The sequence below is a fragment of the Bos javanicus genome, chromosome 9 (genome assembly GCF_032452875.1).
Source record: "Bos javanicus breed banteng chromosome 9, ARS-OSU_banteng_1.0, whole genome shotgun sequence".
Lineage (NCBI taxonomy): Eukaryota > Metazoa > Chordata > Mammalia > Artiodactyla > Bovidae > Bos > Bos javanicus.
In genome coordinates, this window is record NC_083876.1 from 21,766,177 (window position 1) to 21,784,311 (window position 18,135).

General features: G+C 40.6%; 1 long non-coding RNA gene across 5 annotated transcripts in view; it reads left to right on the plus strand.

Moving 5' to 3' along the window:
* The window catches only part of LOC133253722 (uncharacterized), a 211,503-nt gene that overhangs the window by 163,730 nt on the left and 29,638 nt on the right, over positions 1–18,135 (plus strand). The window contains exons 6-7 of one of the 5 annotated variants that reach the window (XR_009738397.1): positions 5,397–5,481; positions 6,034–8,167. The exons of the other annotated variants lie outside the window; for them this stretch is intronic. This is a non-coding gene — a long non-coding RNA (uncharacterized LOC133253722). Of the gene's footprint in view, positions 1–5,396; positions 5,482–6,033; positions 8,168–18,135 lie in introns of those variants that run through there. 5 annotated transcript variants of the gene reach the window in all.

An 18,135-nucleotide genomic window follows, 5' to 3' on the forward strand; every position in this document is an offset into this window, starting at 1 on the left:
AGAATCCCATGGACAGAGGATCCTGGCAGGCTACAGTTCATGTGGCTACAGGGTCACAAAGAGTTGGACAAAACTGAAGTTCTTAGTACTCAGAAAGAACACATGGATCCCTAAGTTAAAAACACAGTACGATTTACAATTTCTCGAAAAATGAAATACTCAGGTATAAATCCAGCAATCCATGTATAGGATTTATATACTAAAAACTACACAATGCTGATGAAAGAAATCAAAACTTTAAATAAATGAGGTGATATACCATGTTGATGGATTAGAAAACTAAATGTAATTAAGATGTTAATGCTCTCCAAAACTGATATACAAGATTAATATCAACCCTAGCAAAATTCTAGCAACACTCTTTTGTAAATTTAGACAAAACAATTTTAAAATTTATGTGGACAGGCAAAGGAACGGGAATGATTTTGAAAGAGAAGAATAAAGTAGGAGGAACCAGTCTAGCCATTTGCAAGACTTAATTACATAACTAATCAATCCTGTGGTATTTGTACAGAGACAGATACACAGATCATTAGAACAGAACCCAGAAATAGACCCTCACAAATACACCAAATTGATTTTTGACAAAGACACAAAATCAATCAATAGATAAATAGTAGTTTTTCCAATTGAAGTAATTGAGAATCCATAGGTGGAAAGAAGGGCTTTCCAGGTGACTCATTGGTAAAGAACCCGCCTGCCAATGCAGGAGATGGAAGAGACATAAGTTTGATCCCTGGGTCAGAAAGATCCCCTGGAGAAGGACATGGCAACCCACTCCAGTATTCTTGTCTGGAAAATTCTGTAGACAGAGGAGCCTGGTGGGCTACAGTCCGTGGTGTCGCAAAGAGTCAGACACAACTGAACAACTGGACATAGCACAGCACAGGTAGAAAGAAAGAGAGAAAGAAAAAGAGATAGTTGGGGTAGGGGAGGGAGGAAGAAAGCAGAGGAGGGGGGACTTAGTCCTGAGTCTTACACCTCATACAAAAATCAAACAAAATGAGATCACACCCTTAAGCATAAACATGAACCTATAAAAATTTTAGAAAAAAATAAAAATAAAAAACACAAATGACCAGGAGAAATTCTTCAGGATTTAGGGCTCAGGAAAGAGTTCTTAGATTTGACACCAAGCAATCTATTTTTTTAAATTGTTAATGTGTACTTCTCAAAATTAAAAACTTTTGCTCCACGCAAGACTCTGTGAAAAGGATGAAAAGACAAGCTACAGACTGGGAGGAACTACTTGCAAACCACGTATCTGACACAGGACCAGTATCTAAAATATATAACAACTCTTAAAATTCAGCCACAAAAATCCAAATGATCCGATTTAAAAATGGGCAGAAGACATGAAGAGATATTTTATCAAGGAGAATATACAGATGGCAAGTAAATACATGAAAAAAGCTTTTTAATGTCATCTGCCATTAGGGAAATACAAATTAAAACCACAGTAAGATATCAGTTCACAGCTATGGGAATAACAAAAATAAAAAATAGTGACAATATCAAATGCTGGCGAGAATTCAGAGAAACTGGGTCTCTTTCATGGCTGCTCTGAATGTAAAATCTTATAACCGCTCTGCAAAAGCTTGGAGTTTTCTTTAAAAAATTAAGCCTTGCAACTACCATGTTGTACTCTGGGTACATTTTTTTTTTTTCACAGAGAAAAAAGGCATGTTTGCAAAAACCTATACACAAATTTTTATAGCAGCTTTGTTTGTGAAAGCTCCAAACAGGAAACAACCCAGAAGTCCTTCAGCAGATGAATGATTAAAGAAACAAAGTATATCCATACCATGAAGCAATAAAACAAGCTATTGCTCTGCAAAACAACTTGGATGAATCTCCAGAGAATTATGCTCTGTGGGAAAAGACAGTCAGGAAAAAAAAAAAAAAGTTGCATATTTCATGATTCCATTTGTATAACACCCTTGAAATGGCAAAATTATAGAAATAGAAAACAGGTCTGTGGTTCCCAGAGGTTTAAAGGAAAGATGGGGACAGGTGAGAAGTTGGTGGGACTCTCAAGGGCGACAGGAGAGATCCTTGTAATGATGGGCAGATTCTGTATCTTGACCGTGTCACTGTCAACTTCTTGGCTGTGATATTGTTCTCTAGTTCTGCAAGAGGCTGCCTTTGGGAGAAACTAGGAAATGGGCACATGGATGTCTACGTATTAATATTATTTCTCGCCACTGCATGTGAATCTATAATTTTCTCAAGATAAAAACCTTCATTAAAATAACACTACCCAGAAGAGTCCAAATAAACACAGGTTATTTGAAGAAAATATATTTTTTGAGTTGTACTTATATGCTCTTTGACATAGTCCAGCAGATGTTTGGGAACTGTGAGAAATTTGATCAAGCAAATTAAAAGACCTGGAAGAGGGATACAGATATAAAGCAATTCAGAGGTAGTCTTGACAGGAAGTGAAAAAGCCAGGCCTGTCATCATGGGCCTTGGAAGTGAGGGAAGTGCGCCAGGTGTGCCAAGTAATTGCCATTCCTGACTTGGAGATTTAACCTGAAGGTTTATTGGTACAGTCTTTGAGAGCTTGGGAGCTCCAGAGACTAGAACTTTCCAAAATGGTACCCATTTTAAAAGTTTAAAAGCAAAACATTTTGCTTTTAAAGTAACAGTACTCTAAGTTTAAAAGCAAACATCTAAATCCCCTGGGCTGTAACTCTAGCTGTGCCCAGTGAGATCCTGGGCTACAGGGCTGACTGCTTAGCCGATGCTCCACTCTGATCATTCTCTGGCCCACAAATACATTATGCAGTTCATTGCTCAGGGAAATTTTCTCTTTGTTTGAGTTACAGGGATTAAAAGCATTACAGCTTAATCCCTTTGATGCATCCAGGCCATTTTGAAATTGAATGTTTTTCTATTAACTCTCCTACTGGGAACCAATTCACCGCCACTGGAGTAACAGAGCTAGGCAATCCTGATTAATTACAGAATTCTGCCCTTCTGCCGCTCAGAGTCTTTTAAAAATATACAATAACAAAAGTACTTAAATAAATCTATGAGATTAATCAACGTTTCATGTAATTTGAAATAAGAAACTTCAGAGCCATTCCTCACTAAAAAGAATAGGAGAAAGAGACGAGAGCTACTAAAGAAACCAGGGTTTAAGAATTCACATGTCAAAGAGGCAAGCCATGTCGACTCTCAAACTAACGGAACAACAAATCCATGTTAGAAAATCAGCACACACTCGGTTTTATTACAGTTCTCGAAATGGAGAACATGAGTTTACAAATTAAATTATACATTCAATTCAGAGGTTGTAATGCTGCTGTCAGATTTATAGCCTCCAATTTACAGAGATCAGTAATAAACTGTCAAGGAGGGAGGTTGACTACTCATCAGATATGCTTTGAGTAGATGAGATAGACTGAACAATCTCCATATGGGAGCCATAAGGTGAAGGAAGGCCTTGATTTTGCTTCTCTGTCAGTGGTGCCCGTGGAGAGAGCTCGATTGGAAGGACATGTCTGCTGTAGCAAAAACAAATGAATATTATACTTCATTTTCTGTGCTACAGAAAATGGAAGAAAGCAGTGTAGGAGAAAATGTAAACAACTCAAATCTAGACTAGCACATGTTGAGAAATAGTTCTACCCACTGAACAAAAGTGGTGACCTCAGAAGTGTTTATCACTAGAAGACCACGGGATGGAATGTATGTTTTTATGCTTAAAAACCAGAATCTGTACAAGCTTAAAATTCACAACCATTTCAACATAGCATTTTTCACTGGAAACCTTGTTACTGTTTGGCAAGATATTTATTTCACATATCAACAAGGGTCAGCTCTACGTATTACTGTCTTTTTTACTGTATTATTTTCTTATGCTCCAAGATGTGATGCACCAAGACCTACTTTATAGATTTATGCTTAAGAAGGACAGCAGTGCTGAGGAATTATTCATACTCGCTTAAAGACAAAGCCCTATGCTAAATAAATTGTGAAGGTATTATATGATGCCTACCCATACACAGCCCTTAGAAACGAATGTAGCCATTTTCATGTGTGCAGTGAAATATACCTCTTTGAAATTTGAAAGAGGAAATTCCTTTAAGAGGTGTCACTTGTCAGTCTCATAAGAAAATCGTCATCTCTGCTTTTCCCTAAATATTTCCCTGGCTGTTGTATTGGGTTGGCCAAAAAGTTCATTTGGGTTTTTCCATCTACCAGGAAGAAACTGGAATGAACTTTTTGGCCAATCCAATATCATTTTCTCAAGACAGTGCATTCAAACATTGTAAAATCATTTCTTTTACTCAGCAAAATTGATTCATTTGGAATGTCATAGTCTATTCGCAAGTTTTCCATTTTTACTTTCTAATAAATATTTTCTTCCCCTTTTCTTTCTGTATTTGGGGTTTACCTTTTTGTTATTTTAATTTAACCACTGTAACCAGTATTCTTGGGATTCTATATTTGCACAAGTTATCATGCTAGATGCTGGAAGAGATACATAGTTATGAGTCCTAGTTTCTGCCCTCCAGGTATCTTGCATTCTAGAGGGAGAAAAACGTACATAAACCAAACCCAAAGGGAACATGATTGAGGGCCTTGCTGCCCAGAGGGTAGTCCTCAGACTGGAATTCCCACCTGAGAGTTTGTTAGAAATGCAGAGTCTGAGGACCTTCCCTGGTCCTAATGAAGCAGAAGCTTCATTAGCAAAATTTTAGCACAATTAAAGACCCTGATGCTAGGAAAGATTGAGAGCAAGAGGAGAAGGGGGCAGCAGAGGATGAGATGGTTGGATGACCTCAATGACTCAATGGACATGAATTTGAGAAAACTCCGGGAGATAGTGAAGGACAGGGAAGCCTGGCGTGCTGCAGGCCGTGGGGTCACAAAGAGTCAGACATGACTTACTGAACAAAAACAACAACCAGCTGATTATAATCCTCAGTACAGTATTAGGATGAGACGATGGGATTGGTGTTGAAAGGGCAGTCCGAAGGCCTTGGGGAGGCAGCTTCATACAGCTTTGCTAGTCTCGGGACTTTGCTTAGGGGAACTGGGGTCGCGGAGTAGGAAATGGCACAAGCTATGGTGTAGCTGGTAGATTCTGTGCCTGAACACCTGGGAGACACTCCAGGGGGCTCCCCACAGCACTCTGATGGACCCCCTCAATGAGGATGAGATGAAACTCTGACTCCTGCTCTCAAAGGATTCCCATTGCTTTTACCCTAGATTTCCTTGGACTTTCTATGGCCCCTTCAATCAGCACCATGAATGCAAATTTGAGAATGTTTCTTCAGAGTTATCGGAGAATCAGATTTTCGCTTCTTACCTCATTTCCTAGACAGGATTTTTTTTTTTTAATGATGGTATTTGTTTCTAATCATGTCTTTTATGTTTTTAAGAGTGAGGAACACTTCACCAATCTCTGCTCTTCTTATAACCGAAAGCAGGGATCACAAGTTCAAGTACAATGGGGTGATCGAACAGGTAAGCATGTATGAATGTGTGACATGATGTCACACGTTATAAAACAATATTATAAAACAATAGGGAGTGAATGGAGAAGGCACGCTACTTCACTAAAAACAAAACTGAAACCCAAATCCCTGGGGCAGACAAATCCCATCTTTGGGTCACACTAAACAAGAAGCTACCAGGATCATCACTTCACTCATTTTTCTAATCTCACCACATGGAGAGTTTATTTCAATCCCACAGAGCTGAGATAAACCATCTGAAGATGGTTTAACTGAGATGGAAACCCACAGAAGCATATCATAGAATCCCTACAGTTATCCCAAGAGCGGGTCAAAGGCAAGAATCCTCCTGCTTTATCTTTGTATTTTGTGTACCCAGCCCATCTGCAAACACTAGGTATTATGATCACATGGAGAAACCACGTCAGACAAATGGCAGTGTAATATTTAACGACTGCTGAGGGCTCATGCCTTGCTAGGCACTGTCCTGAGAGCTTTCCATCTGCTGCTCTCATTTGCTCTTCCTAACTCACCTGTGACGTAAATACTGTCATTATCCCAGTTTTACAGGTGAGGGAACAGATGCGAGTGTCACACAAGTGGCGAAGAAGAGATTCCATGGCTCCAAGGTCCATGATTTTAACCAAAATGTAAATACTTACAATAAAGCAAGAGTGAGTCACTGGTTCCAGGATTGTGCAAGCAGGAGGAGGGAAGAAACTGATCATGGTAATATTTAACAGGGGATAACTGCTGGCAGAGACAGGCCTGGGAACATTCTAGAGAATATAAGAGCAGTGGGTTCCGGGGTGTTTGGACAGGAAACCAGTGGTGAGAAGAGTTAAAGGTAGGTAGGAGTGAAATGTGGTCTGATTGTGGTGGATGGGGGCAGTGTGGAGACCATACTTTTTCTCTCTTCCTCCTCTTTCTGACCACTGGCACAAGTTCCAACAAAGAAGAGCTAAACTAAAATTTAGGGAAAAAAATTATATTTCATATATTGGCAGAACATTTGATTTTCCCCCCATATCTCCCTCACCCCCAAGTCCCAGGGGTCTAGCTTCTGTCCAAGTTAGAAAAACAGAAATGTAAACATTAGTAACATAGAGAAAAGGACAGAGCCTCTTCCTTTTGCAGCTCACCAGAAGTTTGCTCTATGGGGTGGGTTTAATTGATTGCATTATGGATGATTCCCTTTTGAAGGGAAGGCCCAGAAGAGATCAGACAGGGTGAACCCCAACCCACAAAAAAGCCTTGAGAGGAAGAACCAGCACTGCTCTGCTCATGTCTTTGTGCCGTGACAGGGTGAGTTCCAGTGCTAACATTTCCCACAACAAAGAGAATCTTCCTCCTAATGTCCCTCTGCCACAGTGACTCATGTGGCATTGGTTACGCCACAGGGCCCATATATTTGGCCAAACATTTAGCCTAGATGTTTCTGTGAAGGTAATTTTTAGATGAAATTAACAGTGAATTCAGTAAACTTTGAGTAAAGCAGATTGTTCTTCATAATGTGGGCAGTGGTGGGCCTCATTCAGTCAGTTGAAGGCCTTACTAGAAAAAGACTGACCTTGCTGGAAGGTGAAGGGATTCTGCCAGAATAACACTTTTGAACTTGAACTGTGACTTCTGAAACTACTCTGGGTCTGCAGTCTGCCAGCCTACTCAAGATTTTGGACTTTCTAAGTCTCTACAATTGTATGAGCCAATTTCTTAAAATCTAAATTAGATAGATAGAAAGATAGATGGAAATAAATGATACAAACACATCCTGTTGGATTTTCTGTTTCTCTGGAGAGCCTTGACTAATATATATTCCTATTTTATGAATTCTAAGATGTACTTTTTTCACATTTTAACATCCCTGAAATCATAAAATATCTTAAATTGGCTTTGCTTTAAATGAAATGTGATTGTTCTTACTATTTAACAGGGTACCAAACATTCTCCCAGCTACATTAAATTTAGAACATGCAGCCAATAGTTTGCTATAATGAGTCACCTGATTGTAGTATAACCACTATCCATGATTTGGGTCGCCATGCAGTGAACTCTCTCCAAAGATCCATGAACTCTGTGTGTGTGTGTGTGTGTGTTTTTCCCAAAAAAAACATGTATTTATTTATTTGGCTGTGTCAGTTCTTGGCAGCATGGGGGCTTCTCTCCAGTCATGGTGCATGGTCTCATGGTACATGGGCTCAGTAGTTGCAGAGTACAGGCTTGGTTGCAGCATGTAAGATCCCAGTCCCCCAACAAGGAGTCAAACTCACATCCCTTTCATTGAAAGGTGGATTTTAAACCACTGGACAACCAGGGAAGTCCCATGTGCAGTTAAAACTGGTTATTTTCTATAACCCTTCATTCTACTGCCACCTGTAAGCTCTGAAAAATATTTTTTTTCCTAAAGGATGCAAAATATGAATTTTATGAGGGAGAAAGAGCCTGAAAGAAATGTTTTGAAAGAGAAGAGGAAAAGAAAACGGTCTATAGTTCTCAAATGAGCCTCTTTGCACTACTTAAGCCACACTTTCCTTTAAGCCAGGTTTATAACATTTTGATCAATATCTGTGTTTTCTTTATTCTGTTGCAAGTGGCATGTTGTTTTCCTACCTGGTACATTTTCAAAAGAACTGGGAAATTGGCCAATACTACAACACTTTTTTGACATATAAATTTCTTATACGCAACTAATCTCCTTGAAGACAGGACTAGGTTTTAGGAGTGTGTGTATCTCTTGCACTTAGTGGGTGCACAGGGAGTAAGTACATGGACAGTTGTCAGTACATTCACGCCCTCGAGTGCATAGACTACAGCATGAACTGCCGGCAAGTGACCAGGCAGCCACCGGAGCCCTCAGAATCTAGGTGCTCAAGTGAGAGTATTTGTCTCTCTTTTAGATATGTATATAGATCACATTCTCTCTCACAGCCTAGATGAGTGTGTGTGTGAGACAGAGAGAGAGAAAGAAAGAAGTTGAGCAAATGAGAGAGATCATGTCTTCCAGGTTATGAGTACCTCGAAGGCGGCTTAGTCAAAATAACATGGATGTGGTACTGTCAAAACATTGAATTGAATACATGTAAGCTGTTTGGCTTGGAATATCACTGAACTTTTCTAATCTTCAGTTTTCTCGTACTTGGAAGGAAAGTACACATTATAATATCTACGTTGCAGATTTTTGTGAGACTCAAGTATAACTTTTGAAAGAAACAGGCACAGCATATTTGCCCATAGAAATAGTAACTCCCATTGTTCTTTTTATATTTATTTTTATTTATTTGTCTGGGCCAGGTCTGAGTTGTGGTATGTGAACTCTTATTTGAGGCATATGGGGTCTAGTTCCCTGATCAGGGATTGAACCTGCATTGGGAGTGTGGCGCCTTAGCCACTGGATCGCCAGAGAAGTCCCACAAGCTCTCATTGTTCTGCCATTGTCTCCTGCTGTTCTTCCTGTAGCACTGGACGTGGGGCCTTGCACTTGGAAGATGATCATGTTTGTTGAATGAGTCACAGAGCAGTGTCTTAAACATACACACACATACTATTTTGGGCTCTCTATACAACATGCAATAAATTTACAGCCTGGTTCTTACAGGTATGAAGAAAAGATTCATGATTTGATTCTTTTCTGACCCCCAATTTTCAATATTTTAAACAGGAATCATCAGCTTCATTTTGTTATTCATATTCTAATCCCTCTCTCATTTATAAATATCATCGTCTTTTAAATGAAAGCAACAACCAACCAACCAAGCTACAGAACCCCAGATACTTTAGAGAAGCCACAGAACTCACCTCAAGTTCATGGTTTTACCAGTTTGAATTTTCACACAGGGAACCAAACTGCTTGTTTCTAGTTTTTGAGAGGTAATCACAACATGGATGCCCTAGGGTAAAAATTGTTTCCTCTGTCATTTCTTCCTTCCCTCCCTTTTTCTCCTGTCTTCTCCCCTACCTACTATATGTTTGTTTAGGAGATCAATGAATGAATCACCCTACAGGCAAACAAACTCTGAATGACATGTTACTTTAAGCCACATCTGAAATGAATTGAAAGCTGAAAAGTCCACGTAACAACTCGCAGGATGCGTGCTATTCTTGCTGAAAGATGGGGAGATGCCAGAAGGGCCTTTTGTGATGCAGTGTCCTGGGAACCATCAGTTCCAACACTCACACCTGTGTTCCTTGTGTGAAACATTGGCAGCCACCTTGTGCTTACTGGTGTGTGTGTGCTTAGTCCTTCAGTCGTGTCTGACTCCGTGCTCCTCTGTCCGTGGTATTCTTACTGGCGGGATATTCAGGCAAGAATACTGGAGTGGGTCGCCATTCCCTTCTCCAAGGGATACTTACTGGTGTACCTCTATCCTTCTACAGATTAATGCTTCACCACATTATGGCAGTATTAGGTCAAAGAACCATAGCTAATAGTGGGAAGAAAGTGTAAAAAACCAAGTTTCAGGTGGCAATGGGAAGAGTTAGAGCCTAGGCAGACTGGAAGCTGAGAGCTGGCAGATGGAAGGAAGAAAAGAAGGAAGGAAGTATAGGTTAGTGGATGGATTCAGGGCCAGATCAGTTTGAAAGTCTGAGTCAGATTTCAACTCTAAGCTGTGGAAACAGAGTGGAAGCTGAAATCCATACAGGAACTTCACTTATCCAGTGGAATTATTTCACAAATACTCTGTGATGGGGATGTTTGAGACACTGAGGATGTTTCACTGAACAAGATAGAAATGTGTGAACTCAGAGATTTTATTCTGGTTGGGTAAGATCCAAGAAGAGGCTTCCCAGGTGGCTCAGTGGTAAAGAATCCACCTGCCAATGCAGGAGACGCAGGAGACATGGGTTCAGTCCCTGGGTTGGGAAGATCCCCTGGAGTAGGAAATGGCAACCCACTCCAGTATTCTTGCCTGAAAAATTTCATGGACAGAGGCACCTGGCAGGGCACAGTCCATGGAGTCACAAAGAGGCAGACATGACTGAGCATGCACACAGTCACAGGATCCAAAGAACAATTCGTGTAACCATAAATCAGTTATAAAGCACATTGAAAGAGAGAAAGGACTATGGAGGAAGGAAAAAATCAGAGTAAAGAGAAGTCTAAATGCCAGAGTGCCAAATGGAAGTTTCCATTTCAATGATGTAGTTTTAACATGAGGATTACTAAAATAGCAACTATTCCACTAGAAAATGGCAGAATCACAAAAGTAAAAAGAAACCAGTTTGTAACATGACATAAGAAGAATTTTACGACATGTTAAAAAAGAAGAGACACACGATTTTCCTGGAACATAAATGGAATATATACTATGCTTGTCACACCAGAGTAGCTCTGAAAACATTCCAGAGAGAGTTAGATTGACTAAATTCCTTTGTAATAGAACATTGTGTTAATAAAACAACACAAGTGTGTGACTTTGCCCCTACAAGAGCAAAGTCCTTTCAAATCAGTTTCAGCTCCTTATTGTCCACGTGACCAATACTTCATCCCTATTTTACAGGTGGGGACATTGAGGTTCAAAGAATGTTTATGACTAAACACAATGAGTCAGTGGTAGGGATCATGGAAAATACATGTCCTGGGAAGCACGCAAATGACTTCATCTTATGTGGGTTTGGTCATGTCAGAAGTGAAATTATCTTAGCAATTTTGTGTACAAGACTTTCTTCATGATTATCCCTCTTCCTGTCTGGCTATCCCCAAAGACCTAATTATTGAGTAAGCCCATTGAAAGCTAAGGGTGTGTGCAAATGCCCAAGAAACAACATAACAATATACAGAAAGTGCCATGTGACAGAGTTTCTCTAATGAAGGAAATCAGAGAAAGACTAAATACTGCCAAAACATTTAAGTTCCAAAGTTTTTTTTTTTTTCTTTTTTTCTCCTAGAAAAGTGGCTTTTTGGCTCTGCTTTCATAGGAAAATGACCAAGGCTTTACAGTAAATCCCTTATCTTCTTTCAATTTTTGAATCTTAAGAACATGGTTATTACCATGTATTCGTGGTTCAGCTAATGAACTCACTGATTATACTTGGCACACAACATTGACAGCAGCTACCCCACCAAACTAAGGTGCTAATGATGATTTCTTTGAATTTGGGATTCAAGATAACATTGGGAAATCCTTCAAGGATGAGTAAGATTTTTAAGGTTGGCCTATCACACGAATTTGAGATCTGTGGCCAAGAGAATGCAGCAAAGTATTTCTTTTATATCACTTGATCATTTTGAAAGTTTTCCAAGTAGCTGCAGACTAAACTGAAAACAGGATCTTGTGTTAATCAATTCTTAAGCATGAATATGGCCCTGCCAAACTCGCTTCCTCGAAACTCTTTCCTTTGTGTTCCCCTCCTATTTTCTCATGTAAGAGATGAAGATAAATGTGCAATGTCTGTTAACCCGTTTTGCTACTTGGATTAGTAGCATTCACACACATACACACAGGGAGTATCTAATTACCGGGGAAAAAACCGACTAAATATTGAAACTGTTTTTGCCCAAGGCTCTTTAACTTATCCATGTGTCAGTCTGTTAGTGACCCTTTTCCTTCCCTTAAAAGTTGTCAAGGGACTTTAGAGGCGGTCCAGTGGCTAAGACTCTGAGCTTCCACTGCAGGGACGCAGATTTGATCCCTGGTCAGGAACGAAGGTCCCATATGCTGAGCAGTGTGGTTAGAACAAAATGAACAAGAATCTGTCAGCATGACAACCCCAGGAGTTTCAAAACAACTCCTGCTCCTCCCTGTCACCTTGCCCTGCTGCTTCTGACCTTTACTCTGCAGCCCAATCAGTGACCTTATCAGAGCCAGTCAAGTTGACTTGGGTTACATTTGCTCTAAAGAGAACTTGAGTGTGCCATGGGCTATGTGAACGCTCCACCTTTCCAGAAAGAAACCAGAATCATGAGAATGGAGCTGTCAGTGGTGGTCTGGTCTCATCTGGCTGCAGAAAAATCAACTGGCTTCTAAGGACCACCTTGATGTCTTGCAGTCAAGCCTCTCAGTTGGATTATAACTGTGTGCCTTCCATGTGGGCACTCTCATAATCACAGAAGGCCACCAGAGGGAAACTTGAACTGGTGTGAATGTGGCAATTATGCTGGAGTGGCAGCTGGGCAGGAAACTGGCCACAGGGTGACTGGGCTCCAGAAGGGTGGAGCCTCCTCTGTGCTTCCAGGAACAATTCAAGGTGCTAATTCTGACTTATAAAACCATCTGTGTTTTGGATTCTAGTTACCTTAGAAATCAGCTCTGAGGTTATGGTTAAAGAGCTCCCAAATTTACACCTTAGACACCCAGAAGCAACACCCTCCCCAAAAGAGGCAAGAATTAACAGCTGCTCCATCTGATGGAATCTTCCTTTGTAAATACAAACCGTTTCCCCCAACTTGCCCTGCTGAGTAGAAATATGAATGTGGAGGAGGTACCACTTGGAAAACTTTTCCCTTAACCACTTAGCATTGCTGAGTTTAAAGCATTTAAAATCCAATTGTAAAAGAGCATAATGACAAATCCCAGTGTGTATTTTAATAAGATTCCTGTTGGTGCCTCAGATGGTAAAGAATCTGCCTGCCAATGCAGGAGACCCAGGTTCCATCCCTGGATTGGGAAGATCCCCTGGAGAAGGGAATGGCAACCCACTTGAGTATTGTTGCCTGGAGAATCCCATGGACAAAGGAGCCCGGCGGTCTATAGTCCATGGGGTCACAAAAAGTCAGACATAGCTGAGCTGCTAAGACTTTCACTTATAACTCCATACCATATATTTATTTGTATTAGATCATATATTTATACCATTATCTTCTCACTAGAAAGCACATATTCCCATGAACAACAAGATTTAAGTAAATTAGGTGTCATCATTCCCTATAAATATTTTTTTAATCTGCCTTTTATTTATACTAAGTTTTTAAGAGGATTTGGAAGATTTGTTTTTTTGTGAGATTGATTTAACCTGCACACACTTACACCATTTCTACTATATCAGAGTTACTCAACCATCATCAGATTTCTCCAAGAAATTCTGAGTGTTCTTTGAATGATGCAGTGGACAATTGGGGTTGTCTGGTAATGGACCCTAAGGGTTCCTGAAATGAGCAATGTCAATTGACTCTCAATGACGCTTCTTTCCCATAGTCTACAGAGCACATTCCAACTATTCTGTAACATCTCTTTTACCTACAACTTGTTTTCCTGATTTTTTTTTTCACAAAGACTAAAACAGAAGCTGAATGGCTACTAGCTTTGCTCAAGGCCATTAAAATGAGTTATAATAGAAGTAAGATTGGCACACTGGGTCTCCTTGAAGAAAGCGTTGTGTGTGTGTGTGTGTGTGTGTGTGTGTGTGTGTGTGAGTGTGCATTTCTCTACCAACTAAATTACCCTGTATCCTATCAGCAGATGAAATCAGTCTGCAGGTAAATTGCTCTTGTTGTCCTGTTAAAACATGGATATGGAGCACACATATCTGAGAAGGCCACATACAAGAAATAAGTAGAGTGAGGGCCAATTCAACACTAAAATATAAGTCAAAGCACACATCTGAAACTATGTACAACTGAAAATGCATGGCTTTTAAAACTGAGCAGTTATTGACAGCTTTAAATACTCTTGCATTGGTGTCAAAGGCAGAGAACTGCTGTGTTAAACGGTGAGAAGACCCAAAGTTACTCATTCTGTTTCACAAACTTGCCAGTACAGTCATTAGCCTAAAAAGTAAAGATTGTTAGCTATGCCTAACCACCTGATTGCCCAAGTAACCGTCCTTTCTTTGGCAGGCCTCATTGTCTTGAGCATAAAGGAAGTGGCGAACCAGTAGAACTGTAATCTATTATCTGTTACCACGAGAGCAGTGATGCATTGTGACACCCAGAGAAAAAGACCAAGGAGACAGACATAGGGGAAGACTCATCTGACAAATGTCATGCTAGACACTGCCTTCATCTTTCCTTCAGATGACTCACTGTGGGCAACCAGGTCTGGGGGCAGGGAGAAGGAAAAGAGAGAGATTTGGCGAAAAGTTTAAATAGAGTGGGCAAGGGATAACTATACTCATGGTAAGTAACATCTTGGTCCTGGTTCACATGCTTGTGAATCACACACACACACACCCATGAATTAACTTATCCCTACAGACTTTTTTCTGTTTTTCACATCTTTATTGAGGTATGATTTATGTATAGTAAAATGCACCCATTCAAAGTATAAAGTTCAATGAGTTCTGAAAAATATATACATCTATATTATCATACCCACAATTAAGACATAGAACATTTCCATCACCCCAAAAAAGTTCCTTCATGCCACTTCATAGTCACCCCTACCAGTCGCAAACACTAATCTGTTCTCTTTCATCATAGATCCATTTGCTTGTTTCAGAGTTCTTTATAAATGGAGTAGGGTTTCCCCAGTGGCTCAGAGGGTAAAGAATCCACCTGCCAAGAGATGTAGGTTCAATCCCTGGGTTGGGAAGATCCACTGGAGAAGGAAATAGCAACCCTCTCCAGGAATCTTGCCTGGAAATCCCATAGACAGAGGAGTCTGGGGGCCACAGTTCATGGGGTCGCAAAGAGTCAGACGTGACTAAGTGCACATGCACACACGATATACGGAGTAATTCAGTAGGTATGTCTTCCTTCACTCACTAATATGTTTTTAAAATTTGTCCATGACATTGCATATAACAAGGGTAAAATAATCTCCTTCCTTTTAATGTTCAATAGTAGTCCATTGAGTTGAGTTGTTCTCAGATTTTTTTGGCTATTATGAATAAATCTGCTATGGGTATTCTTGTAGGATAAACATATTTAATTTCTCTTGGGATGGTTGGGTCATATGACAGATATTTGTTTAACTTTATGAGAATCTGCCAAAATGTTATATAAAGTCATTGCACCATTTTACTGGCCCACCAGCATTGTTTGAAATTTCTACTTGCTGTAGTTTTTTTTTTTTTTTTTTTACTTTTAGCCATTCTAATGGATTTGCAATGGTCTCTTAATGTGGTTTAAATTTGCATTTCCCTGTGGACTTATGTAGTTATGCACTTTTTGACGTACTTGGTGGTCATTTGTATGTCTTTGTTTATAAAGTGTCTGTTCAGATCTTTTTATTTTCTTTTTTTGTAACTGAAGTATAGTTGATTAACAGTGCTATATTAGTTACAGGTGTCCCTACAGATGATTGAATGGAGAAGCCCATACACTAGGTGGCAGAACACATGACAAATTCACAGGACGGCCAAGACCCTCGGACAGTGCGCATAGTAGCCGTTGAGTAACACGTATCAAAGGCACGCTTGTTCTGGTCACTGGAAATTACACGAATACAAGTAAATCAAAAGGAGCTGCAATTGTAACGCTGTTTTATGAAAGCTAATCTGGCTGCCAAGTATAATCAAAGAGATTTTGTTTGCTTGTTTTAAGCCCTAGAGCTTGCAGCTATTGGCTTTTATGATTAAGACATCCATTGGAGAAAATCCTTTAATTGTTCAGCTTTTTAAACCTTAATGCCTGGATACCACTCTAAAGGTTTCCTTGCCTCCCTTCTATTCCACACTCTGTCAAATGTCAGTCCCACATCATTCTTCTAGGATCCAGTGGAAAGCTGACCAGAAAGATCATGAAATATGATAACCAAACACATCAAAATAAAAGAGTTATTTCTTTCCCTTGAATTAGAAACTCTTATAAACTTTTACATGGCTCAAAGTTAAAATTAAACTTCAAATAATCCTAGAATCAGTCAATATGAATTATGGGATAATAACAATGAAGAAATCATGTTTCTATAAACAGTTTCATTCTGTAGAAAACATTTTTAAACATTCTTAATGAGTCTTTCAAGAACCTAGAGCGAAAGAAAGAGAAAAACTTATTTGAAGTACTAATATGAAGTCTGGTTGAATTATTTTGGTATAAATTAGAAATTAAATATACATAGATATTAGATATTAAAATAATAGATATCAATTAGCTACAAAATGATGTCATGTAAACATATTCTGATTGCGCCCTAGAAGAGCCATAGATGGATTTCAGAGTTAGCATATCCTATAAAATTATATGAAAACTTGTGAACCTACGTGAAGATATCATCCATCTAAACTCAAAATAGGTCCACAACATATGAAAGAGAGCTTTAAAACCACTGACTCAAAGGATAAGATTTTATACAATTCAAGTCTTTCTAGTAACCAGTAGTGCTTTGCTTCTTTCAATGATTCTTCCAACCCAAAGTTGTTATACTTAGCCAACTAGAAAGGCATTATTTGCTCTGTGCACTCATTGCAAAATGCAAATTCCTTTTCATCGCCCATGCTATGCAGAGAAAAGGAAAGAAGAGCCTAATAAAGATTGTCACAAACTAACGAGTGGTTTCAGAACCTTAGAAGATTTCTTTAAAAACCAAAGCACCTGTATTTTTATGTCTGTGGGAGGTTAATTATGTGTCTCAAACTCAGAGAAGTGGCTTCTGTAGGAGGTGTTCTATACGTCCTAGCAGGGCATTCCCCTCTTGTCACCCAAGTCATATGCTTCAGGGCTTTCCCTCAAAGAGGGCTGCATGAGTCCCTCCGTAGTGACGGGCTGACTATGTGGCCAGTCTGGGAGGCTTGTTTGGCCCTTAGTCTGGTTGGTTGCCAGGCCCTACCTTGTGCGAGGGCTGCTGGCTGTTATTTAGTGGGGGCCTGGTCACGAGGTGACTGGCTGTGGGATCCTAAGGGGTCCTGGGGCTAGTACAGGTTTACTGGTGGACGGAGTGAGGATCCCAAAGACTCTGGGGCCACTGCACACCCACTGGCAGGTGGGGCCAGATCCTGGGGTTAGTGCCAGACTGCTGGAAGGCAGTTGGGTTCTGAGCCTGGCTGAAGGGCCCGGGACTCCCAGAGCTCATTTCGGATCTTACGGTGGGGGTGGGGGGATCCTGACACAGTTGAGTGTGAGGTCTGGTGGTCCCGAGGGTTGTGTTCACCTGCTGGTGGGCTGGGCCAGGGCCCAGCTGGTCCCAGGCTAGGGTCAAGCCTGAGTAGCAGGACTTAGTTTTCTTGCTTATGGTGTCTGCCCCCTGATGGGGGAGGCTGGTCTAAAGGCTTGTACAGGCTTCCTGGCAGGAGAAGCCTGTCCACTGGTGGGTGGCACTGGGTCTTGGCCCTCTGGTGGGCTGGACCATGTGAAAGGGTATGTTGAGAGGTGCATGTGGGCTCTTCAGCATTTCAGCAGCCTGTCTGCTAATGGACAGGGCTGTGTGCCCACCCAGTCAGTTGTTGGCCTGAGGTATCCCAGCAATGGTGCCTGCAGACTCTTGGATGGGGCCAGGTATTAGCGCTAATAATCAACATGGTAGCCACCAGGAGTGTTCATGAGGTTGTGTGTTCCCCAGTATGTCTGACACTTGTGTCTATGACCCTAAGGTGAGCTGCAGCCACTCCCTGCCTCCCTGGGAGGCTTTCCAAGACCAGGAGGCTCCTATCAAGTTACTGCTTTTGTGTGAAAGTTTGTGCAGCCCTTTAAGAGTGAAGTCACTGTCTTCCCCAGTCCCATGAGGCTCCTCCTGGCCTTCAAAGCCAAACTCTCTGGGGGCTTGTTCCCTTCATCATGGACCTCCCAGGCTGGGGAGCCTGACACTGGGCTCAGAATTCTCATTCTTATGGGAGAACCTCTACAGTGTAA